This window comes from Anomaloglossus baeobatrachus, chromosome 1 (genome assembly GCF_048569485.1).
Source record: "Anomaloglossus baeobatrachus isolate aAnoBae1 chromosome 1, aAnoBae1.hap1, whole genome shotgun sequence".
NCBI classification, from domain to species: Eukaryota; Metazoa; Chordata; class Amphibia; order Anura; family Aromobatidae; genus Anomaloglossus; species Anomaloglossus baeobatrachus.
Window position 1 is genome coordinate 472,837,710 of NC_134353.1, and position 25,571 is coordinate 472,863,280.

Sequence of the window (25,571 nt, forward strand, 5' to 3'; positions counted from 1 at the left end):
GGGATGTGTGTGAGCCCAGTTCTAAGGGGGTGTGTGTGTGTGACCCCATCACTAAGGGATGTGTGTTCGTGACCCCAGCACTAAGGGGATGTGTGTGTGTGTGACCCCATCACTAAGGGGATATATGTGTGTTACCCCATCACTAAGGGATGTCTGTGTGTGACCCCATCACTAAGGGGATGTGTATTTGACCGCAGTTCTAAGGGGATGTTTGTGTGTGACTCCATCACTAATAGGATGTTTGTTTGTGACCCCATCACTAAAGAATGTGTGTGTGTGACCCCAACACTAAGAGATGTTTGTGTGTGACCCCATCACTAAGGGATGTGTGTGTGTGACCCCATCACCAAGGGATGTGTGTGTGGGACCCCATCACTAAGGGATATTTGTGTGGGACCCCAACACTAAGGGATGTTTGTGTGGGACCCCATCACTAAGGGATGTTTGTGTGTGACCCCATCACTAAGGGATATTTGTGTGTGACCCCATCACTAAGGGATGTTTGTGTGTGACCCCATTACTAAGGGATGTTTGTTTGACCCCATCACTCAGGGGATGTGTGTAACTGCATCACTAAGGGGATGTGTGCGTGTGTGTGTGAGCCCATCACTAAGGGGATGTGTGTGTGACCCTATTACAAAGGGCATGTGTGTTTGTGAGCCCAGCACTAAAAATGTGTGTCCAGTTCTAAGGGGATGTGTGTGACCCCATCACTAAGGGATGCGTGTGTGTGACCCCATCACTAATTCGATGTGTGTGTGACCTCATCTCTGTGGGGATGTGTATTTTACCCCAGTTCTAAGGGGATCTGTGTGTGACCCCATCACTAAGGGGATGTGTGTGAGCCCAGTTCTAAGGGGGTGTCTATGTGACCCCATCACTAAGGGATGTTTGTGTGTGACCCCATCACTAAGGGATATTTGTGTGTGACCCCATCACTAAGGGATGTTTGTGTGTGACCCCATTACTAAGGGATGTTTGTTTGACCCCATCACTCAGGGGATGTGTGTAACTGCATCACTAAGGGGATGTGTGCGTGTGTGTGTGAGCCCATCACTAAGGGGATGTGTGTGTGACCCTATTACAAAGGGCATGTTTGTTTGTGAGCCCAGCACTAAAAATGTGTGTCCAGTTCTAAGGGGATGTGTGTGACCCCATCACTAAGGGATGCGTGTGTGTGACCCCATCACTAATTCGATGTGTGTGTGACCTCATCTCTGTGGGGATGTGTATTTTGCCCCAGTTCTAAGGGGATCTGTGTGTGACCCCATCACTAAGGGGATGTGTGTGAGCCCAGTTCTAAGGGGGTGTCTATGTGACCCCCTCACTAAGCGGATGTGTGTGTGACGCCATCGATAAGGGGATGTGTCTCCAAACTCAGCACTATGGGGTTGTGTGTGTGACCCCATCACTAAGGGATGTTTTTTTGTGACCCCATCACTAAAGAATGTGTGTGTGTGACCCCAACACTAAGAGATATTTGTGTGTGACCCCATCACTAAGGGATGTGTGTGTGGGACCCCATCACTAAGGGATGTTTGTGTGGAACTCCATCACTAAGGGATGTTTGTGTGTGACCCCTTCACTAAGGGATATTTGTGTGTGACCCCTTGACTAAGGGATGTTTGTGTGTGACCACATCACTAAGGGATGTTTGTTTGACCCCATCACTCAGGGGATGTGTGTTACTGCATCACTAAGGGGATGTGTGCGTGTGTGTGTGAGCCCATCACTAAGGGGATGTGTGTGTGACCCTATTACAAAGGGCATGTGTGTTTGTGAGCCCAGCACTAAAAATGTGTTTCCAGTTCTAAGGGGATGTGTGTGACCCCATCACTAAGGGATGCGTGTGTGTGACCCCATCACTAAGGCGATGTGTGTGTGACCTCATCTCTGTTGGGATGTGTATTTTACCCCAGTTCTAAGGGGATCTGTGTGTGACCCCATCACTAAGGGGATGTGTGTGAGCCCAGTTCTAAGCGGGTGTGTGTGTGACCCCATCACTAAGGGATGTTTGTGTGTGACCCCATCACTAAGGGATGTTTGTTTGACCCCATCACTCAGGGGATGTGTGTAACTGCATCACTAAGGGGATGTGTGCGTGTGTGTGTGAGCCCATCACTAAGGGGATGTGTGTGTGATCCTATTACAAAGAGCATGTGTGTTTGTGAGCCCAGCACTAAAAATGTGTGTCCAGTTCTAAGGGGATGTGTGTGACCCCATCACTAAGGGATGCGTGTGTGTGACCCCATGACTAAGGGGATGTGTGTGTGTGCTTGTGTGTGACCCCATCACTAAGGGGATGTGTGTGAGCCCAGTTCTAAGGGGGTGTGTGTGTGACCCCATCACTAAGGGATGTGTGTTCGTGACCCCAGCACTAAGGGGATGTGTGTGTGTGTGTGTGTGTGACCCCATCACTAAGGGGATATATGTGTGTTACCCCATCACTAAGGGATGTCTGTGTGTGACCCCATCACTAAGGGATTGTGTATTTGACCGCAGTTCTAAGGGGATGTTTGTGTGTGACTCCATCACTAATGGGATGTTTGTTTGTGACCCCATCACTAAAGAATGTGTGTGTGTGACCCCAACACTAAGAGATGTTTGTGTGTGACCCCATCACTAAGGGGTGTGTGTGTGGGACCCCATCACTAAGGGATGTTTGTGTGTGACCCCATCACCAAGGGATGTGTGTGTGGGACCCCATCACTAAGGGATAGTTGTGTGGGACCCCATCACTAAGGGATGTTTGTGTGGGACCCCATCACTAAGGGATGTTTGTGTGGGACCCCATCACTAAGGGATGTTTGTGTGTGACCCCATCACTAAGGGATATTTGTGTGTGACCCCTTCACTAAGGGATGTTTGTGTGTGACCCCATCACTAAGGGATGTTTGTTTGACCCCATCACTTAGGTGATGTGTGTAACTGCATCACTAAGTGGATGTGTGTGTGAGCCCATCACTAAGAAGATGTGTGTGTGACCCTATTACAAAGGGCATGTGTGTTTGTGAGCTCAGCACTAAAAATGTGTGTCCAGTTCTGAGGGGATGTGTGTGACCCCATCACTAAGGGATATGTGTGTGTGACCCCATGACTAAGGCGATGTGTGTGTGACCTCATCTCTGTGGGTATGTGTATTTTACCCCAGTTCTAAGGGGATCTGTGTGTGACCCCATCACTAAAGGGATGTGTGTGAGCCCAGTTCTAAGGGGGTGTGTGTGTGACCCCATCACTAAGGGGATGTGTGTGTGACGCCATCGATAAGGGAATGTGTCTCCAAACTCAGCACTATGGGGTTGTGTGTGTGACCCCATCACTAAGGGATGTTTGTTTGTGACCCCAGATAAGTGCTTGGTTCTTTTATATGTTGTTTTGTTCTTTTGTTCTTATCTGGGTTTGTCATTTACTGTGGTTTTTGTCTGTTCATTTGCATGCAGGAATCTTCCCTCTTTGTTGCTTAGCTTGAAAGCTCCCTGCAGCTATGTTTGGAGTTTTGCTCCTATAAGTCCATGTGTTTGTTGTTTCTTGAATTTGAAACTTTTCCTTTTTTCCGTTTGTTGGTTTGACAAGAGCACCTGATATAGGACGGAGTTCAGATCGTGCGATCTGAGGGCCTTTTTGTACTATCAGGAAATTGGAATTTTGTAGGGTTTTTCTCTGGTCCCCATCAGTCCCTTTCCTGTCCTTTCCTATTTTAGTCAGTGGGGGCCTCACCTTTTGCTAATCCTGTCATCTATCTGTGTATTGTGTTTTTCCTATATCACCGCAGTCTTTGAATGTGGGGGGCTTGCTATTCTTGTCTATTTTCTGAGGCAGAGAGTTATTCATCTTTCCTTCCTTTAGGATAGTTAGTTCTCCGGCTGGGTTCGCGGTGCACAGGATGTTAGTTCACCCCTCGGCTACTTCTAGTTGTGATGGTTAATAAGGGGATGGCGGCCAGATTAGTTGCCAATGCTCTTGTCACCTTTTTCCAATGATTCGTGGTGATCTTCCATGGTTCCGGATCATAACAGATGTGTGTGTGACCCCATTTCTAAGGGGATATGTGTGTGTGACCCCATCACTAAGGGGATATGTGTGTGTGTGTGTGTGTGTAACCCCATTACTAAGGGGATATGTGTGTTTGTGACCCCATCACTAAGGGGATATGTGTGTGTGACCCCATAACTAAGGGGATATGTGTGTGTGTGACCCCATTACTAAGGGGATGTGTGTGTGTGTGTGACCTCATCACTAAGGGGATATGTGTGTGTGAGACCCCATCACTAAGGGGATATGTGTGTATTACCCCATCACTAAGGGATGTCTGTGTGTGACCCCATAAATAAGGGGATGTGTATTTGACCCCAGTTCTAAGGGGATGTTTGTGTGTGACTCCATCACTAATGGGATGTTTGTTTGTGACCCCATTACTAAAGAATGTGTGTGTGTGACCCCAACACTAAGAGATGTTTGTGTGTGACCCCATCACTAAGGGATGTGTGTGTGGGACCCCATCAGTAAGGGATGTTTGTGTGTGACCCCATTACTAAGGGATGTTTGTGTGGGACCCCATCACTAAGGGATGTTTGTGTGGGACCCCATCACTAAGGGATGTTTGTGTGGGACCCCATCACTAAGGGATGTTTGTGTGGTACCCCTTCACTAAGGTATGTTTGTGTGGGACCCCATCACTAAGGGATGTTTGTGTGGGACCCCATCACTAAGGGATGTTTGTGTGTGACCCCATCACTAAGGGATGTTTGTTTGACCCCATCACTCAGGGGATGTGTGTAACTGCATCACTAAGGTGATGTGTGCGTGTGTGTGTGAGCCCATGACTAAGGGGATGTGTGTGTGACCCTATTACAAAGGGCATGTGTGTTTGTGAGCCCAGCACTAAAAATGTGTGTCCAGTTCTAAGGGGATGTGTGTGACCCCATCACTAAGGGATGCGTGTGTGTGACCCCATCACTAAGGGGATGTGTGTGAGCCCAGTTCTAAGGGGGTGTCTATGTGACCCCATCACTAAGCGGATGTGTGTGTGACGCCATCGATAAGGGGATGTGTCTCCAAACTCAGCACTATGGGGTTGTGTGTGTGACCCCATCACTAATGGATGTTTGTTTGTGACCCCAGATAAGTGCTTGGTTCTTTTTTATGTTGTTTTGTTCTTTTGTTCTTATCTGGGTTTGTCATTTACTGTGGTTTTTGTCTGTTTATTTGCATGCAGGAATCTTCCCTCTTTGTTGCTTAGCTTGGAAGCTCCCTGCAGCTATGTTTGGAGTTTTGCTCCTATAAGTCCATGTGTTTGTTGTTTCTTGAATTTGAAACTTTTCCTGTTTTCCGTTCGTTGGTTTGACAAGAGCACCTGATATAGGACGGAGTTCAGATCGTGCGATCTGAGGGCCTTTTTGTACTATCAGGAAATTGGAATTTTGTAGGGTTTTTCTCTGGTCACCATCAGCCCCTTTCCTGTTCTTTCCTATTTTAGTCAGTGGGGGCCTCACTGTTACGGGGGGCTGTCTGATAATAACCGAAAGGAGTATCAGACAGTCAGGGTCCACCGTGCAAAGACTTTGCTGCAGACTATGGCAGAGTGCAATACCTCTGTTAACTCACAGAAGGATATAATAAGTAAGTAAAGCAATTCCTCCCTTACTTGGAGGGTGTGTGGAATGATCTCTGTTAACAATCACAGAGACAAAGGCAATGTGTGCGAAATGGCACCTACCTAGGTCCGCTCTTCTAGTGGTGCAAAAGAGACGAACAGCAGCGTAAGCCGCACAAAGCTCCTACCTGCGTTCGCTCCACTAGTGTGCGAGGACACGAACCACTAGATATGGCACCTGCCTAGGTCCGCTCTTCTAGTGGTGCAAAAGAGACGAACAGCAGCGTAAGCCGCACAAAGCTCCTACCTCTGTTCGCTCCCCTAGTGTGCGAGGATACGAACAACTGCCAGACGCAGTATAAGGAACGTTACCCTAGCGGCAACGTCCACCTACGAGTAGAATCACAAGGCCCAGCCAGACCATGTGCCTCAGGCACCTGCCTATGTCCGCTCCCCTAAGAGGTAAGGATACGGACAGCAGCCGAAGCTGTAAGGTATAAGAACGCTACCCTGCCGGTAGCGCTCACCTAGCATAGACAGAGGAATGCCTAGAGGAACGCGCACAGAGCGTCTACTCTTATGCATGAACCAAGAGGACTGAGCACCATGCGGCGTGTGTCAGGGACATGTGACCTCGTGTCAGCGATGATGTCACCCACACATGTGCAATGGCTCCAAGATTGGACTTAGTCTCCGGCGCTCGCACATGTGCAGTAGCAAGAAATCTGGACTTAGTCTCCAGCGCTCGCACATGTGCAGTAGCACGAAATCTGGACTTAGTCTCCAGCGCTCGCACATGTGCAGTAGCACGAAATCTGGACTTAGTCTCCAGTGCTCGCACATGTGCAGTAGCAAGAAATCTGGACTTAGTCTCCAGCGCTCGCACATGTGCAGTAGCAAGAAATCTGGACATAGTCTCCAGTGCTCGCAGCAACCGTAACAGTACCTCCCCCTCAAGGGCCCCCCTCCCGGCGACGCAGGTAATCGGCAACTAAGTCGGGAGCATGGACAGCCTCCTCAGGCTCCCAAGAGCGATGTTCCGGGCCATAGCCCTCCCAATCTATCAAGAAGAACCTGCGCCCTCTAACCATCTTAGAACCAACTATGGCTCGTACCTCATAGCTAGAGCGAGAGGAATCAGAGGCAGGAGAGTGCACTTCACGAGCGTGAGGTAAAATAGCCGGCTTTAGCAGTGAGACATGGAATTTGTCATGAATCCTAAGATGGACAGGTAACTTCAATTGATAGACTACAGGATTTACCTGTCGAAGAACCTCATAAGGACCCAGGAAGCGAGGAGCAAATTTGACAGAGCTCACTCTAAGTCTCACGTGTTTTGCAGAGAGCCACACAAAGTCCCCTGGAGAAAAGACAGGAGCCGGGCGACGAAACCTATCGGACACCGTCTTCATACGGTCCTTAGCTGCTTGGATCGACTCTTGAGTCCGATCCCAAACCTCTCTGGCATTAGTTGCCCAGTCGGCCACAAGAGGAGGAGGTGCAGCAGCGGGAAACGGTACCGGTACCCTAGGGTGTTGCCCATTATTGAGTACGAACGGTGTCTGCCCAGTGGCCTCAGCCAGCGAATTGTTAAGGGCAAATTCTGCCCAGGGTAGGAGGGAGGACCAGTTATCGTGGTTCTCAGCAACAAAGTGTCGAAGGTATATAATCATAGATTGATTGGTACGTTCAACCAAACCATTAGTCTCCGGATGGTATGCCGAAGAGAGATTCAACTCAATTTGCAGAAGGCTACAAAGATCTCGCCAGAAACGGGAAGTAAATTGCGGGCCTCTATCACAAATGATACGATCTGGCATCCCGTGAAGCCTAAAGACATGCTTGAGGAATAGTTTGGCTAGTACCCTGGAAGATGGGATTCTCGATAACGGTACGAGATGAACCATCCGGGAGAAATGGTCCGTAATGACCCACACAAATCTATGTCCCTGTGAACATGGAAGATCACCCACAAAGTCCATGCCTACCACCTCCCATGGTCTATCTGGCACTGGTAAAGGATGCAAGAGCCCAGCCGGTCTCTGCCGTAATGGACGGTTGCGAGCACACGAGTAGCAGGAACCGACATATCTCTTGACGTGGCTGGCTAAGTGTGGCCACCAATACCACCTCTCCAGTAACTCTCGTGTCCGCCTAATACCAAAATGCCCACCCACCTTTGAGGTGTGGGCCCATGACAGTATATCATTCTGTCGATCAGGCGGAACAAAGGTCTTGCCCGGTGGGATTTGGTCTAACGTCACAGGGGAGAGCGTATGAAAAACCCTGGAGGGAAGGATAAGACGAGGTTCGTCAATCTCTTCCTGGGTAGAAAGCATAGAGCGAGACAGGGCGTCTGCCTTGTTATTCTTACTCCCAGACAGATAGTTGATGGAGAAGTGAAAGCGGGAGAAAAACAAGGACCAGCGGGCTTGGCGAGGATTCAGACGCTGAGCGGTTTGTAAGTACGTCAGATTCTTATGGTCTGTATAGACCTGGAAAGGATGTTTCGCTCCTTCCAGCAAGTGACGCCACTCCTCCAAGGCTAATCTCAAGGCGAGCAGTTCCCTATCCCCAATGGTATAGTTTCTCTCTGCCGGTGAAAAGGTTTTAGCAAAGAAGAAACACGGCCTTTTTCTACCTGCACCGTTCTTTTGATACCAGACCGCACCAGCACCCACTGAAGAGGCATCAACCTCTAAGAGGAAGGGCTTATTCTCATCGGGTCTTTGAAGAACGGGAGCAGTTGAAAAGTGTCTTTTTACTGCCTCAAAAGCCTGAGATGTCTCAGTAGACCAGGCTTTGGGATTAGCACCTTTCTTAGTCAAGGCCACCAAAGGGGCCACCAAAGTAGAAAAATGGGGTATGAACTGCCTGTAATAATTTATGAATCCTAAGAAGCGTTGCACCGCCTTCAAGGAATGAGGTTCGGACCATTGCAGGACAGCAGAGAGCTTCGCAGGATCCATAGCCAGACCCTCTTGTGAGATAATGTAACCCAAAAAAGGCAATGAGGACTGCTCGAATACACATTTCTCGAGTTTAGCAAACAATGAGTGCTCCCTTAAACGGGAAAGGACACGAACGACATCCTGACGATGAGTCTCCAGATCAGGAGAAAAAATCAGGATGTCGTCCAGATACACCACTACTGAGGATAACAGTAAATCCCTGAACACATCGTTTACGAAGTCCTGAAATACTGCGGGTGCATTACATAACCCAAAAGGCATGACGAGGTATTCATAGTGACCGTCTCGGGTGTTAAAAGCGGTCTTCCATTCGTCACCCTTTCGAATTCGTACCAAGTTATACGCACCCCGCAGATCCAACTTCGTAAAAACTTGAGCTCCTCTCAGTCTGTCAAAGAGCTCCGAAATTAAAGGTAATGGGTATTTGTTCTTTATTGTGATTGCGTTGAGACCCCTGTAATCTATGCAGGGACGCAAATCACCCTCTTTCTTCCGAACAAAGAAAAACCCAGCTCCCGCGGGAGAGACAGACTTACGAATGAACCCCTTCTCTAAACTCTCTCTTATATAGGTCGACATGGCCTCCGACTCAGGTATCGACAGGGGGTAAACCCTGCCTTTAGGTGGAACCGAACCTGGGATAAGGTCTATGGCACAGTCATACGGCCTATGGGGTGGAAGAACCTCAGCACCCTGTTTGGAGAACACGTCAGCGAAATCCAAATAGGGTGTAGGTATGGGAGAGAGATCAGTTGATGCAACCGCAACGACCTTAGATGGTAAGGGAAGACATCGGGACTGACATTTCGAACCCCAACTAATAATGCTGTCAGACTCCCAGTCAATGTGAGGAGCATGAGTCCGAAGCCATGGAAGACCCAGAAGGACGTCGTCTATACCCTCAGGCAAAACAAGAAAAGAAATCTCCTCTATGTGACCCTGAGACAGGGAAAGGCGCAAGGGAACTGTCCTCAATGTAATGGAGTCAGACAACATAGTTCCATTAACAACACGGACAGGAATAGGCGCCTCTAACATGATAGAGGGAATATTGTGTCCCTTTACAAATCCTGAGGACACAAAAATCCCGTCAGCTCCGGAATCCACAAAAGCCATAATAGGCCATGTATTCTCAGATAACGAGAGCTGACCTGGGATACAACACTTAGAGGGTGCAGAAGACGTCTCTAGTAACCCCCCTCTAATGGTTACTAGGCCAGGGAGTTTCCCTGACGACTAGGACACTTGTTGGCATAGTGCCCAGCCTGACGACATACGTAACATATAGGAGGACCAGACTTGCGTAGTCTGGAGAACGTATGACCTAACTCCATAGGAGTGGGAGATGTTTCAGATGCTGAGGAAGATGGTAGTGGACCCTCAACAACTGGAATAGCCCGATGCTTAGGGCGTGAGGAAGAGACCTCGAGTCTACGTTCCTTATGGCGTACATCGATCCTCGTTGCTACTGTGATCAAGTCCTCCAGAGAAGCAGGGACCTCACGAGTAGCAAGGGCATCCTTGACATAGCCTGCCAACCCTCTCCAGAAGATAGGAATCAACACCTTCTCTGGCCAATCTAGTTCTGCCACCAGAGTTCTAAAAGCAATGGCATAAGAACTAGTGGATAACGAACCCTGAGATAGATCTAACAGTCTCAGGGCCGCATCATGGGTAACCTGCGGACCCATGAATACCGCCTTAAGAGCATCAAGAAAGTCTTGATGTCTCAGAGTAACCACATCAGAGCGCTCCCATAGGGGAGTCGCCCATTCTAAGGCTTTGTCCTGAAGTAAGGAGATGATAAAGCCTACTCTGGACCTCTCCGTAGAGAAGCGAGAAGAGTTGACCTCTAGGTGTATCTGACACTGACTAATGAAACCACGACATGATCTGGCATCGCCAGAATATCTGTTTGGCAGAGCAAGTCGAGGATCATGTGCAGATGTCACCATGGTCTGAGGTTTATCCTCTATACTCTTGAGCCGTGACTCAAGTACTTGTATGTAACGGTGTAACTGCTGATATTCTGCCATAACTGCCAGACCCTTGGCTCAGTCCTAATGTTACGGGGGGCTGTCTGATAATAACCGAAAGGAGTATCAGACAGTCAGGGTCCACCGTGCAAAGACTTTGCTGCAGACTATGGCAGAGTGCAATACCTCTGTTAACTCACAGAAGGATATAATAAGTAAGTAAATATAATAAGTAAAGCAATTCCTCCCTTACTTGGAGGGTGTGTGGAATGATCTCTGTTAATAATCACAGAGACAAAGGCAATGTGTGCGAAATGGCACCTACCTAGGTCCGCTCTTCTAGTGGTGCAAAAGAGACGAACAGCAGCATAAGCCGCACAAAGCTCCTACCTGCGTTCGCTCCACTAGTGTGCGAGGACACGAACCACTAGATATGGCACCTGCCTAGGTCCGCTCTTCTAGTGGTGCAAAAGAGACGAACAGCAGCGTAAGCCGCACAAAGCTCCTACCTCTGTTCGCTCCCCTAGTGTGCGAGGATACGAACAACTGCCAGACGCAGTATAAGGCACGTTACCCTAGCGGCAACGTCCACCTACGAGTAGAATCACAAGGCCCAGCCAGACCATGTGCCTCAGGCACCTGCCTATGTCCGCTCCCCTAAGAGGTAAGGATACGGACAGCAGCCGAAGCTGTAAGGTATAAGAACGCTACCCTGCCGGTAGCGCTCACCTAGCATAGACAGAGGAATGCCTAGAGGAACGCGCACAGAGCGTCTACTCATATGCATGAACCAAGAGGACTGAGCACCATGCGGCGTGTGTCAGGGTCTTATATAGACTCTGTGCCTCATCCAAGATGGAGGACACCAGAGCCAATCCGCTGCCAGAACGACAGGAGTGACGTCATGCTGGCCTATCACCGAGCAAGACGTCACAAGCACATGACCAGCGACCAATCGGCATAGAAGGTGTCAGAGACATGTGACCTCGTGTCAGCGATGATGTCACCCGCACATGTGCAATGGCTCCAAGATTGGACTTAGTCTCCGGCGCTCGCACATGTGCAGTAGCAAGAAATCTGGACTTAGTCTCCAGCGCTCGCACATGTGCAGTAGCAAGAAATCTGGACTTAGTCTCCAGCGCTCGCACATGTGCAGTAGCAAGAAATCTGGACTTAGTCTCCAGCGCTCGCACATGTGCAGTAGCAAGAAATCTGGACATAGTCTCCAGTGCTCGCAGCAACCGTAACAGGGGATGTGTGTAACTGCATCACTAAGGAGATGTGTGCGTGTGTGTGTGAGCCCATCACTAAGGGGATGTGTGTGTGACCCTATTACAAAGGGCATGTGTGTTTGTGAGCCCAGCACTAAAAATGTGTGTCCAGTTCTAAGGGGATGTGTGTGACCCCATCACTAAGGGATGCGTGTGTGTGACCCCATCACTAAGGCGATGTGTGTGTGACCTCATCTCTGTGGGGATGTGTATTTTACCCCAGTTCTAAGGGGATCTGTGTGTGACCCCATCACTAAGGGGATGTGTGTGAGCCCAGTTCTAAGGGGGTGTGTGTGTGTGACCCCATCACTAAGGGATGTGTGTTCGTGACCCCAGCACTAAGGGGATGTGTGTGTGTGTGTGTGTGTGTGTGTGTGTGACCCCATCACTAAGGGGATATATGTGTGTTACCCCATCACTAAGGGATGTCTGTTTGTGACCCCATCACTAAGGGGATGTGTATTTGACCGCAGTTCTAAGGGGATGTTTGTGTGTGACTCCATCACTAATAGGATGTTTGTTTGTGACCCCATCACTAAAGAATGTGTGTGTGTGACCCCAACACTAAGAGATGTTTGTGTGTGACCCCATCACTAAGGGATGTGTGTGTGTGACCCCATCACCAAGGGATGTGTGTGTGGGACCCCATCACTAAGGGATATTTGTGTGGGACCCCATCACTAAGGGATGTTTGTGTGGGACCCCATCACTAAGGGATGTTTGTGTGGGACCCCATCACTAAGGGATGTTTGTGTGTGACCCCATCACTAAGGGATATTTGTGTGTGACCCCATCACTAAGGGATGTTTGTGTGTGACTCCATTACTAAGGGATGTTTGTTTGACCCCATCACTCAGGGGATGTGTGTAACTGCATCACTAAGGGGATGTGTGCGTGTGTGTGTGAGCCCATCACTAAGGGGATGTGTGTGTGACCCTATTACAAAGGGCATGTGTGTTTGTGAGCCCAGCACTAAAAATGTGTGTCCAGTTCTAAGGGGATGTGTGTGACCCCATCACTAAGGGATGCGTGTGTGTGACCCCATCACTAATTCGATGTGTGTGTGACCTCATCTCTGTGGGGATGTGTATTTTACCCCAGTTCTAAGGGGATCTGTGTGTGACCCCATCACTAAGGGGATGTGTGTGAGCCCAGTTCTAAGGGGGTATCTATGTGACCCCATCACTAAGGGATGTTTGTGTGTGACCCCATCACTAAGGGATATTTGTGTGTGACCCCATCACTAAGGGATGTTTGTGTGTGACCCCATTACTAAGGGATGTTTGTTTGACCCCATCACTCAGGGGATGTGTGTAACTGCATCACTAAGGGGATGTGTGCGTGTGTGTGTGAGCCCATCACTAAGGGGATGTGTGTGTGACCCTATTACAAAGGGCATGTGTGTTTGTGAGCCCAGCACTAAAAATGTGTGTCCAGTTCTAAGGGGATGTGTGTGACCCCATCACTAAGGGATGCGTGTGTGTGACCCCATCACTAATTCGATGTGTGTGTGACCTTATCTCTGTGGGGATGTGTATTTTACCCCAGTTCTAAGGGGATCTGTGTGTGACCCCATCACTAAGGGGATGTGTGTGAGCCCAGTTCTAAGGGGGTGTCTATGTGACCCCCTCACTAAGCGGATGTGTGTGTGACGCCATCGATAAGGGGATGTGTCTCCAAACTCAGCACTATGGGGTTGTGTGTGTGACCCCATCACTAAGGGATGTTTGTTTGTGACCCCATCACTAAAGAATGTGTGTGTGTGACCCCAACACTAAGAGATGTTTGTGTGTGACCCCATCACTAAGGGATGTGTGTGTGGGACCCCATCACTAAGGGATGTTTGTGTGGGACCCCATCACTAAGGGATGTTTGTGTTTGACCCCATCACTAAGGGATATTTGTGTGTGACCCCTTCACTAAGGGATGTTTGTGTGTGACCCCATCACTAAGGGATGTTTGTTTGACCCCATCACTCAGGGGATGTGTGTAACTGCATCACTAAGGGGATGTGTGCGTGTGTGTGTGAGCCCATCACTAAGGGGATGTGTGTGTGTGACCCTATTACAAAGGGCATGTGTGTTTGTGACCCTATTACAAAGGGCATGTGTGTTTGTGAGCCCAGCACTAAAAATGTGTTTCCAGTTCTAAGGGGATGTGTGTGTCCCCATCACTAAGGGATGCGTGTGTGTGACCCCATCACTAATTCGATGTGTGTGTGACCTCATCTCTGTGGGGATGTGTATTTTACCCCAGTTCTAAGGGGATCTGTGTGTGACCCCATCACTAAGGGGATGTGTGTGAGCACAGTTCTAAGGGGGTGTCTATGTGACCCCATCACTAAGGGATGTTTGTGTGTGACCCCATCACTAAGGGATATTTGTGTGTGACCCCATCACTAAGGGATGTTGGTGTGTGACCCCATTACTAAGGGATGTTTGTTTGACCCCATCACTCAGGGGATGTGTGTAACTGCATCACTAAGGGGATGTGTGCGTGTGTGTGTGAGCCCATCACTAAGGGGATGTGTGTGTGACCCTATTACAAAGGGCATGTGTGTTTGTGAGCCCAGCACTAAAAATGTGTGTCCAGTTCTAAGGGGATGTGTGTGACCCCATCACTAAGGGATGCGTGTGTGTGACCCCATCACTAATTCGATGTGTGTGTGACCTCATCTCTGTGGGGATGTGTATTTTACCCCAGTTCTAAGGGGATCTGTGTGTGACCCCATCACTAAGGGGATGTGTGTGAGCCCAGTTCTAAGGGGGTGTCTATGTGACCCCCTCACTAAGCGGATGTGTGTGTGACGCCATCGATAAGGGGATGTGTCTCCAAACTCAGCACTATGGGGTTGTGTGTGTGACCCTATCACTAAGGGATGTTTGTTTGTGACCCCATCACTAAGAGATGTTTGTGTGTGACCCCATCACTAAGGGATGTGTGTGTGGGACCCCATCACTAAGGGATGTTTGTGTGGGACCCCATCACTAAGGGATGTTTGTGTGTGACCCCATCACTAAGGGATATTTGTGTGTGACCCCTTCACTAAGGGATGTTTGTGTGTGACCCCATCACTAAGGGATGTTTGTTTGACCCCATCACTCAGGGGATGTGTGTAACTGCATCACTAAGGGGATGTGTGCGTGTGTGTGTGAGCCCATCACTAAGGGGATGTGTGTGTGACCCTATTACAAAGGGCATGTGTGTTTGTGAGCCCAGCACTAAAAATGTGTTTCCAGTTCTAAGGGGATGTGTGTGACCCCATCACTAAGGGATGCGTGTGTGTCACCCCATCACTAATGCGATGTGTGTGTGACCTCATCTCTGTGGGGATGTGTATTTTACCCCAGTTCTAAGGGGATCTGTGTGTGACCCCATCACTAAGGGGATGTGTGTGAGCCCAGTTCTAAGCGGGTGTGTGTGTGACCCCATCACTAAGGGGATGTGTGTGTGACGCCATCGATAAGGGGATGTGTCTCCAAACTCAGCACTATGGGGATGTGTGTTTGACCCCATCACTAAGGGATGTTTGTTTGTGACCCCAGATAAGTGCTTGGTTCTTTTTTATGTTGTTTTGTTCTTTTGTTCTTATCTGGGTTTGTCATTTACTGTGGTTTTTGTCTGTTCATTTGCATGCAGGAATCTTCCCTCTTTGTTGCTTAGCTTGGAAGCTCCCTGCAGCTATGTTTGGAGTTTTGCTCCTATAAGTCCATGTGTTTGTTGTTTCTTGAATTTGAAACTTTTCCTGTTTTCCGTACGTTGGTTTGACAAGAGCACCTGATATAGGACGGAGTTCAGATCGTGCGATCTGAGGGCCTTTTTGTACTATCAGGAAATTGGAATTTTGTAGGGTTTTTCTCTGGTCACCATCAGCCCCTTTCCTGTCCTTTCCTATTTTAGTCAGTGGGGGCCTCACCTTTTGCTAATCCTGTCATCTATCTGTGTATTGTGTTTTTCCTATATCACCGCAGTCTTTGAATGTGGGGGGCTTGCTATTCTTGTCTATATTCTGAGGCAGAGAGTTATTCATCTTTCCTTCCTTTAGGATAGTTAGTTCTCCGGCTGGGTTCGCGGTGCACAGGATGTTAGTTCACCCCTCGGCTACTTCTAGTTGTGATGGTTAATAAGGGGATGGCGGCCAGATTAGTTGCCAATGCTCTTGTCACCTTTTTCCAATGATTCGTGGTGATCTTCCATGGTTCCGGATCATAACAGATGTGTGTGTGACCCCATTACTAAGGGGATATGTGTGTGTGACCCCATCACTAAGTGGATATGTCTGTGTGTGTGTGTGTAACCCCATTACTAAGGGGATATGTGTGTTTGTGACCCCATCACTAAGGGGATTTGTGTGTGTGACCCCATAACTAAGGGGATATGTGTGTGTGTGACCCCATTACTAAGGGGATGTGTGTGTGTGTGACCCCATCACTAAGGGGATATGTGTGTGTGAGACCCCATCACTAAGGGGATATGTGTGTGTTACCCCATCACTAAGGGATGTCTGTGTGTGACCCCATAAATAAGGGGATGTGTATTTGACCCCAGTTCTAAGGGGATGTTTGTGTGTGACTCCATCACTAATGGGATGTTTGTTTGTGACCCCATCACTAAAGAATGTGTGTGTGTGACCCCAACACTAAGAGATGTTTGTGTGTGACCCCATCACTAAAGAATGTGTGTGTGTGACCCCAACACTAAGAGATGTTTGTGTGTGACCCCATCACTAAGGGATGTGTGTGTGGGACCCCATCACTAAGGGATGTTTGTGTGTGACCCCATTACTAAGGGATGTTTGTGTGGGACCCCATCACTAAGGGATATTTTTGTGGGACCCCATCACTAAGGGATGTTTGTGTGGTACCCCTTCACTAAGGTATGTTTGTGTGGGACCCCATCACTAAGGGATGTTTGTGTGGGACCCCATCACTAAGGGATGTTTGTGTGTGACCCCATCACTAAGGGATGTTTGTTTGACCCCATCACTCAGGGGATGTGTGTAACTGCATCACTAAGGTGATGTGTGCGTGTGTGTGTGAGCCCATCACTAAGGGGATGTGTGTGTGACCCTATTACAAAGGGCATGTGTGTTTGTGAGCCCAGCACTAAAAATGTGTGTCCAGTTCTAAGGGGATGTGTGTGACCCCATCACTAAGGGATGCGTGTGTGTGACCCCATCACTAAGGCGATGTGTGTGTGACCTCATCTCTGTGGGGATGTGTATTTTACCCCAGTTCTAAGGGGATCTGTGTGTGACCCCATCACTAAGGGGATGTGTGTGAGCCCAGTTCTAAGGGGGTGTGTGTGTGTGACCCCATCACTAAGGGATGTGTGTTCGTGACCCCAGCACTAAGGGGATGTGTGTGTGTGTGTGACCCCATCACATAGGGGATATGTGTGTGTGTATATGTGTAACCCCATTACTAAGGGGATATGTGTGTTTGTGACCCCATCACTAAGGGGATGTGTGTGAGCCCAGTTCTAAGGGGGTGTGTGTGTGACCCATCACTAAAGGATGTGTGTTCGTGACCCCAGCACTAAGGGGATGTGTGTGTGTGTGTGTGTGTGACCCCAACACATAGGGGATATGTGTGTGTATGTGTAACCCCATTACTAAGGGGATATGTGTGTTTGTGACCCCATCACTAAGGGGATATGTGTGTGTGTGTGTCCCCATCACTAAGGGGATATGTGTGTGTGACCCCATCACTAAGGGATGTCTGTGTGTGACCCCATCACTAAGGGGATGTGTATTTGACCCCAGTTCTAAGGGGATGTTTGTGTGTGACTCCATCACTAATGGGATGTTTGTTTGTGACCCCATCACTAAAGAATGTGTGTGTGTGACCACAACACTAAGAGATGTTTGTGTGTGACCCCATCACTAAGGGATGTGTGTGTGGGACCCCATCATTAAGCGATGTTTGTGTGTGACCCCATCACTAAGGGATGTGTGTGTGGGACCCCATCACTAAGGGATATTTGTGTGGGACCCCATCACTAAGGGATGTTTGTGTGGGACCCCTTCACTAAGGTATGTTTGTGTGGGACCCCATCACTAAGGGATGTTTGTGTGGGACCCCATCACTAAGGGATGTTTGTGTGTGACCCCATCACTAAGGGATGTTTGTTTGACCCCATCACTCAGGGGATGTGTGTAACTGCATCACTAAGGGGATGTGTGCGTGTGTGTGTGAGCCCATCACTAAGGGGATGTGTGTGTGATCCTATTACAAAGGGCATGTGTGTTTGTGAGCCCAGCACTAAAAATGTGTGTCCAGTTCTAAGGGGATGTGTGTGACCCCATCACTAAGGGATGCATGTGTGTGACCCCATCACTAAGGCGATGTGTGTGTGACCTCATCTCTGTGGGGATGTGTATTTTACCCCAGTACTATGGGGATCTGTGTGTGACCCCATCATTAAGGGGATGTGTGTGAGCCCAGTTCTAAGGGGGTGTGTGTGTGACCCCATCACTAAGGGATGTGTGTTCGTGACCCCAGCACTAAGGGGATGTGTGTGTGTGTGTGTGTGTGTGTGTGTGACCCCATCACTAAGGGGATATATGTGTGTTACCCCATCACTAAGGGATGTCTGTGTGTGACCCCATCACTAAGGGGATGTGTATTTGACCGCAGTTCTAAGGGGATGTTTGTGTGTGACTCCATCACTAATGGGATGTTTGTTTGTGACCCCATCACTAAAGAATGTGTGTGTGTGACCCCAACACTAAGAGATGTTTGTATGTGACCCCATCACTAAGGGATGTGTGTGTGGGACCCCATCACTAAGGGATGTTTGTGTGTGACCCCATCACTAAGGGGATGTGTATTTGACCGCAGTTCTAAGGGGATGTTTGTGTGTGACTCCATCACTAATGGGATGTTTGTTTGTGACCCCATCACTAAAGAATGTGTGTGTGTGACCCCAACACTAAGAGATGTTTGTATGTGACCCCATCACTAAGGGATGTGTGTGTGGGACCCCATCACTAAGGGATGTTTGTGTGTGACCCCATCACCAAGGGATGTGTGTGTGGGACCCTATCACTAAGGGATAGTTGTGTGGGACCCCATCACTAAGGGATGTTTGTGTGGGACCCCATCACTAAGGGATGTTTGTGTGGGACCCCATCACTAAGGGATGTTTGTGTGTGACCCCATCACTAAGGGATATTTGTGTGTGACCCCTTCACTAAGGGATGTTTGTGTGTGGCCCCATCACTAAGGGATGTTTGTTTGTGACCCCATCACTAAAGAATGTGTGTGTGTGACCCCATCACTAAGGGATGTTTGTGTGTGACCCCATCACCAAGGGATGTGTGTGTGGGACCCCATCACTAAGGGATATTTGTGTGGGACCCCATCACTAAGGGATGTTTGTGTGGGACCCCATCATTAAGGGATGTTTGTGTGTGACCCCATCACTAAGGGATATTTGTGTGTGACCCCATCACTAAGGGATGTTTGTGTGTGACCCCATCACTAAGGGATGTTTGTTTGACCCCATCACTCAGGGGATGTGTGTAACTGCATCACTAAGGGGATGTGTGCGTGTGTGTGTGTGAGCCCATCACTAAGGGGATGTGTGTGTGACCCTATTACAAAGGGCATGTGTGTTTGTGAGCCCAGCACTAAAAATGTGTGTCCAGTTCTAAGGGGATGTGTGTGACCCCATCACTAAGGGATGCGTGTGTGTGACCCCATCACTAAGGCGATGTGTGTGTGACCTCATCTCTGTGGGGATGTGTATTTTACCCCAGTTCTAAGGGGATCTGTGTGTGACCCCATCACTAAGGGGATGTGTGTGAGCCCAGTTCTAAGGGGGTGTCTATGTGACCCCATCACTAAGCGGATGTGTGTGTGACGCCATCGATAAGGGGATGTGTCTCCAAACTCAGCACTATGGGGTTGTGTGTGTGACCCCATCACTAATGGATGTTTGTTTGTGACCCCAGATAAGTGCTTGGTTCTTTTTTATGTTGTTTTGTTCTTATCTGGGTTTGTCATTTACTGTGGTTTTTGTCTGTTTATTTGCATGCAGGAATCTTCCCTCTTTGTTGCTTAGCTTGGAAGCTCCCTGCAGCTATGTTTGGAGTTTTGCTCCTATAAGTCCATGTGTTTGTTGTTTCTTGAATTTGAAACTTTTCCTGTTTTCCGTTCGTTGGTTTGACAAGAGCACCTGATATAGGACGGAGTTCAGATCGTGCGATCTGAGGGCCTTTTTGTACTATCAGGAAATTGGAATTTTGTAGGGTTTTTCTCTGGTCACCATGAGCCCCTTTCCTGTCCTTTCCTATTTTAGTCAGTGGGGGCCTCACCTTTTGCTAATCCTGTCATCTATCTGTGTATTGTGTTTTTCCTATATCACCGCAGTCTTTGAATGTGGGGGGCTTCCTATTCTTGTCTATTTTCTGAGGCAGAGAGTTATTCATCTTTCCTTCCTTTAGGATAGTTAGTTCTCCGGCTGGGTTCGCGGTGCACAGGATGTTAGTTCACCCCTCGGCTACTTCTAGTTGTGATGGTTAATAAGGGGATGGCGGCCAGATTAGTTGCCAATGCTCTTGTCACCTTTTTCCAATGATTCGTGGTGATCTTCCATGGTTCCGGATCATAACAGATGTGTGTGTGACCCCATTACTAAGGGGATATGTGTGTGTGACCCCATCACTAAGGGGATATGTGTGTGTGTGTAACCCCATTACTAAGGGAATATGTGTGTTTGTGACCCCATCACTAAGGGGATATGTGTGTGTGACCCCATAACTAAGGGGATATGTGTGTGTGTGTGACCCCATTACTAAGGGGATGTGTGTGTGTGTGTGTGTGACCCCATCACTAAGGGGATATGTGTGTGTGAGACCCCATCACTAAGGGGATATGTGTGTGTTACCCCATCACTAAGGGATGTCTGTGTGTGACCCCATAAATAAGGGGATGTGTATTTGACCCCAGTTCTAAGGGGATGTTTGTGTGTGACTCCATCACTAATTGGATGTTTGTTTGTGACCCCATCACTAAAGAATGTGTGTGTGTGACCCCAACACTAAGAGATGTTTGTGTGTGACCCCATCACTAAGGGATGTGTGTGTGGGACCCCATCACTAAGGGATGTTTGTGTGTGACCCCATCACTAAGGGATGTGTGTGTGGGACCCCATCACTAAGGGATATTTGTGTGGGACCCCATCACTAAGGGATGTTTGTGTGGTATCCCTTCACTAAGGTATGTTTGTGTGGGACCCCATCACTAAGGGATGTTTGTGTGGCACCCCATCACTAAGGGATGTTTGTGTGTGACCCCATCACCAAGGGATGTTTGTTTGACCCCATCACTCAGGGGATGTGTTTAACTGCATCACTAAGGTGATGTGTGCGTGTGTGTGTGTGAGCCCATCACTAAGGGGATGTGTGTGTGACCCTATTACAAAGGGCATGTGTGTTTGTGAGCCCAGCACTAAAAATGTGTGTCCAGTTCTAAGGGGATGTGTGTGACCCCATCACTAAGGGATGCGTGTGTGTGACCCCATCACTAAGGCGATGTGTGTGTGACCTCATCACTAAGGCGATATGTGTGTGTGAGACCCCATCACTAAGGGGATATGTGTGTGTTACCCCATCACTAAGGGATGTCTGTGTGTGACGCCAAAAATAAGGGGATGTGTATTTGACCCCAGTTCTAAGGGGATGTTTGTGTGTGACTCCATCACTAATGGGATGTTTGTTTGTGACCCCATCACTAAAGAATGTGTGTGTGTGACCCCAACACTAAGAGATGTTTGTGTGTGACCCCATCACTAAGGGATGTGTGTGTGGGACCCCATCACTAAGGGATGTTTGTATGTGACCCCATTACTAAGGGATGTTTGTGTGGGACCCCATCACTAAGGGATATTTGTGTGGGACCCCATCACTAAGGGATGTTTGTGTGGTACCCCTTCACTAAGGTATGTTTGTGTGGGACCCCATCACTAAGGGATGTTTGTGTGGGACCCCATCACTAAGGGATGTTTGTGTGTTACCCCATCACTAAGGGATGTTTGTTTGACCCCATCACTCAGGGGATGTGTTTAACTGCATCACTAAGGTGATGTGTGCGTGTGTGTGTGAGCCCATCACTAAGGGGATTTGTGTGTGACCCTATTACAAAGGGCATGTGTGTTTGTGAGCCCAGCACTAAAAATGTGTGTCCAGTTCTATGGGGATGTGTGTGACCCCATCACTAAGGGATGCGTGTGTGTGACCCCATCACTAAGGCGATGTGTGTGTGACCTCATCTCTGTGGGGATGTGTATTTTACCCCAGTTCTAAGGGGATCTGTGTGTGACCCCATCACTAAGGGGATGTGTGTGAGCCCAGTTCTAAGGGGGTGTGTGTGTGTGACCCCATCACTAAGGGATGTGTGTTCGTGACCCCAGCACTAAGGGGATGTGTGTGTGTGTGTGTGTGTGACCCCATCACTAAGGGGATATATGTGTGTTACCCCATCACTAAGGGATGTCTGTGTGTGACCCCATCACTAAGGGGATGTGTATTTGACCGCAGTTCTAAGGGGATGTTTGTGTGTGACTCCATCACTAATGGGATGTTTGTTTGTGACCCCATCACTAAAGAATGTGTGTGTGTGACCCCAACACTAAGAGATGTTTGTGTGTGACCCCATCACTAAGGGATGTGTGTGTGGGACCCCATCACTAAGGGATGTTTGTGTGGGACCCCATCACTAAGGGATGTTTGTGTGGGACCCCATCACTAAGGGATGTTTATGTGGGACCCCATCACTAAGGGATGTTTGTGTGTGACCCCATCACTAAGGGATATTTGTGTGTGACCCCATCACTAAGGGATGTTTGTGTGTGACCCCATCACTAAGGGATGTTTGTTTGACCCCATCACTCAGGGGATGTGTGTAACTGCATCACTAAGGGTATGTGTGCGTGTGTGTGTGTGAGCCCATCACTAAGGGGATGTTTGTGTGACCCTATTACAAAGGGCATGTGTGTTTGTGAGCCCAGCACTAAAAATGTGTGTCCAGTTCTAAGGGGATGTGTGTGACCCCATCACTAAGGGATGCGTGTGTGTGACCCCATCACTAAGGCGATGTGTGTGTGACCTCATCTCTGTGGGGATGTGTATTTTACCCCAGTTCTAAGGGGATCTGTGTGTGACCCCATCACTAAGGGGATGTGTGTGAGCCCAGTTCTAAGGGGGTGTCTATGTGACCCCATCACTAAGCGGATGTGTGTGTGACGCCATCGATAAGGGGATGTGTCTCCAAACTCAGCACTATGGGGTTGTGTGTGTGACCCCATCACTAATGGATGTTTGTTTGTGACCCCAGATAAGTGCTTGGTTCTTTTTTATGTTGTTTTGTTCTTTTGTTCTTATCTGGGTTTGTCATTTACTGTGGTTTTTGTCTGTTTATTTGCATGCAGGAATCTTCCCTCTTTGTTGCTTAGCTTGGAAGCTCCCTGCAGCTATGTTTGGAGTTTTGCTCCTATAAGTCCATGTGTTTGTTGTTTCTTGAATTTGAAACTTTTCCTGTTTTCCGTTCGTTGGTTTGACAAGAGCACCTGATATAGGACGGAGTTCAGATCGTGCGATCTGAGGGCCTTTTTGTACTATCAGGAAATTGGAATTTTGTAGGGTTTTTCTCTGGTCACCATCAGCCCCTTTCCTGTCCTTTCCTATTTTAGTCAGTGGGGGCCTCACCTTTTGCTAATCCTGTCATCTATCTGTGTATTGTGTTTTTCCTATATCACCGCAGTCTTTGAATGTGGGGGGCTTGCTATTCTTGTCTATTTTCTGAGGCAGAGAGTTATTCATCTTTCCTTCCTTTAGGATAGTTAGTTCTCCGGCTGGGTTCGCGGTGCACAGGATGTTAGTTCAACCCTCGGCTACTTCTAGTTGTGATGGTTAATAAGGGGATGGCGGCCAGATTAGTTGCCAATGCTTTTGTCACCTTTTTCCAATGATTCGTGGTGATCTTCCATGGTTCCGGATCATAACAGATGTGTGTGTGACCGCATTACTAAGGGGATATGTGTGTGTGACCCCATCACTAAGGGGATATGTGTGTGTGTGTAACCCCATTACTAAGGGAATATGTGTTTTTGTGACCCCATCACTAAGGGGATATGTGTGTGTGACCCCATAACTAAGGGGATATGTGTGTGTGTGACCCCATTACTAAGGGGATGTGTGTGTGTGTGTGTGTGTGTGTGTGTGTGTGTGTGACCCCATCACTAAGGGGATATGTGTGTGTGAGACCCCATTACTAAGGGGATATGTGTGTGTTACCCCATCACTAAGGGATGTCTGTGTGTGACCCCATAAATAAGGGGATGTGTATTTGACCCCAGTTCTAAGGGGATGTTTGTGTGTGACTCCATCACTAATGGGATGTTTGTTTGTGACCCCATCACTAAAGAATGTGTGTGTGTGACCCCAACACTAAGAGATGTTTGTGTGTGACCCCATCACTAAGGGATGTGTGTGTGGGACCCCATCACTAAGGGATGTTTGTGTGTGACCCCATTACTAAGGGATGTTTGTGTGGGACCCCATCACTAAGGGATATTTGTGTGGGACCCCATCACTAAGGGATGTTTGTGTGGTACCCCTTCACTAAGGTATGTTTGTGTGGGACCCCATCACTAAGGGATGTTTGTGTGGGACCCCATCACTAAGGGATGTTTGTGTGTGACCCCATCACTAAGGGATGTTTGTTTGACCCCATCACTCAGGGGATGTGTTTAACTGCATCACTAAGGTGGTGTGTGCGTGTGTGTGTGAGCCCATCACTAAGGGGATGTGTGTGACCCTATTACAAAGGGCATGTGTGTTTGTGAGCCCAGCACTAAAAATGTGTGTCCAGTTCTAAGGGGATGTGTGTGACCCCATCACTAAGGGATGCGTGTGTGTGACCCCATCACTAAGGCGATGTGTGTGTGACCTCATCTCTGTGGGGATGTGTATTTTACCCCAGTTCTAAGGGGATCTGTGTGTGACCCCATCACTAAGGGGATGTGTGTGAGCCCAGTTCTAAGGGGGTGTGTGTGTGTGACCCCATCACTAAGGGGATATATGTGTGTTAACCCATCACTAAGGGATGTCTGTGTGTGACCCCATCACTAAGGGGATGTGTATTTGACCGCAGTTCTAAGGGGATGTTTGTGTGTGACTCCATCACTAATGGGATGTTTGTTTGTGACCCCATCACTAAAGAATGTGCGTGTGTGACCCCAACACTAAGAGATGTTTGTGTGTGACCCCATCACTAAGGGATGTGTGTGTGGGACCCCATCACTAAGGGATGTTTGTGTGTGACCCCATCACCAAGGGATGTGTGTGTGGGACCCTATCACTAAGGGATAGTTGTGTGGGACCCCATCACTAAGGGATGTTTGTGTGTGACCCCAACACTAAGGGATGTTTGTGTGTGACCCCATCACTAAGGGATATTTGTGTGTGACCCCTTCACTAAAGAATGTGTGTGTGTGACCCCAACACTAAGAGATGTTTGTGTGTGACCCCATCACTAAGGGATGTGTGTGTGGGACCCCATCACTAAGCGATGTTTATGTGGGACCCCATCACTAAGGGATGTTTGTGTGTGACCCCATCACTAAGGGATATTTGTGTGTGACCCCATCACTAAGGGATGTTTGTGTGTGACCCCATCACTAAGGGATGTTTGTTTGACCCCATCACTCAGGGGATGTGTGTAACTGCATTACTAAGGGGATGTGTGCGTGTGTG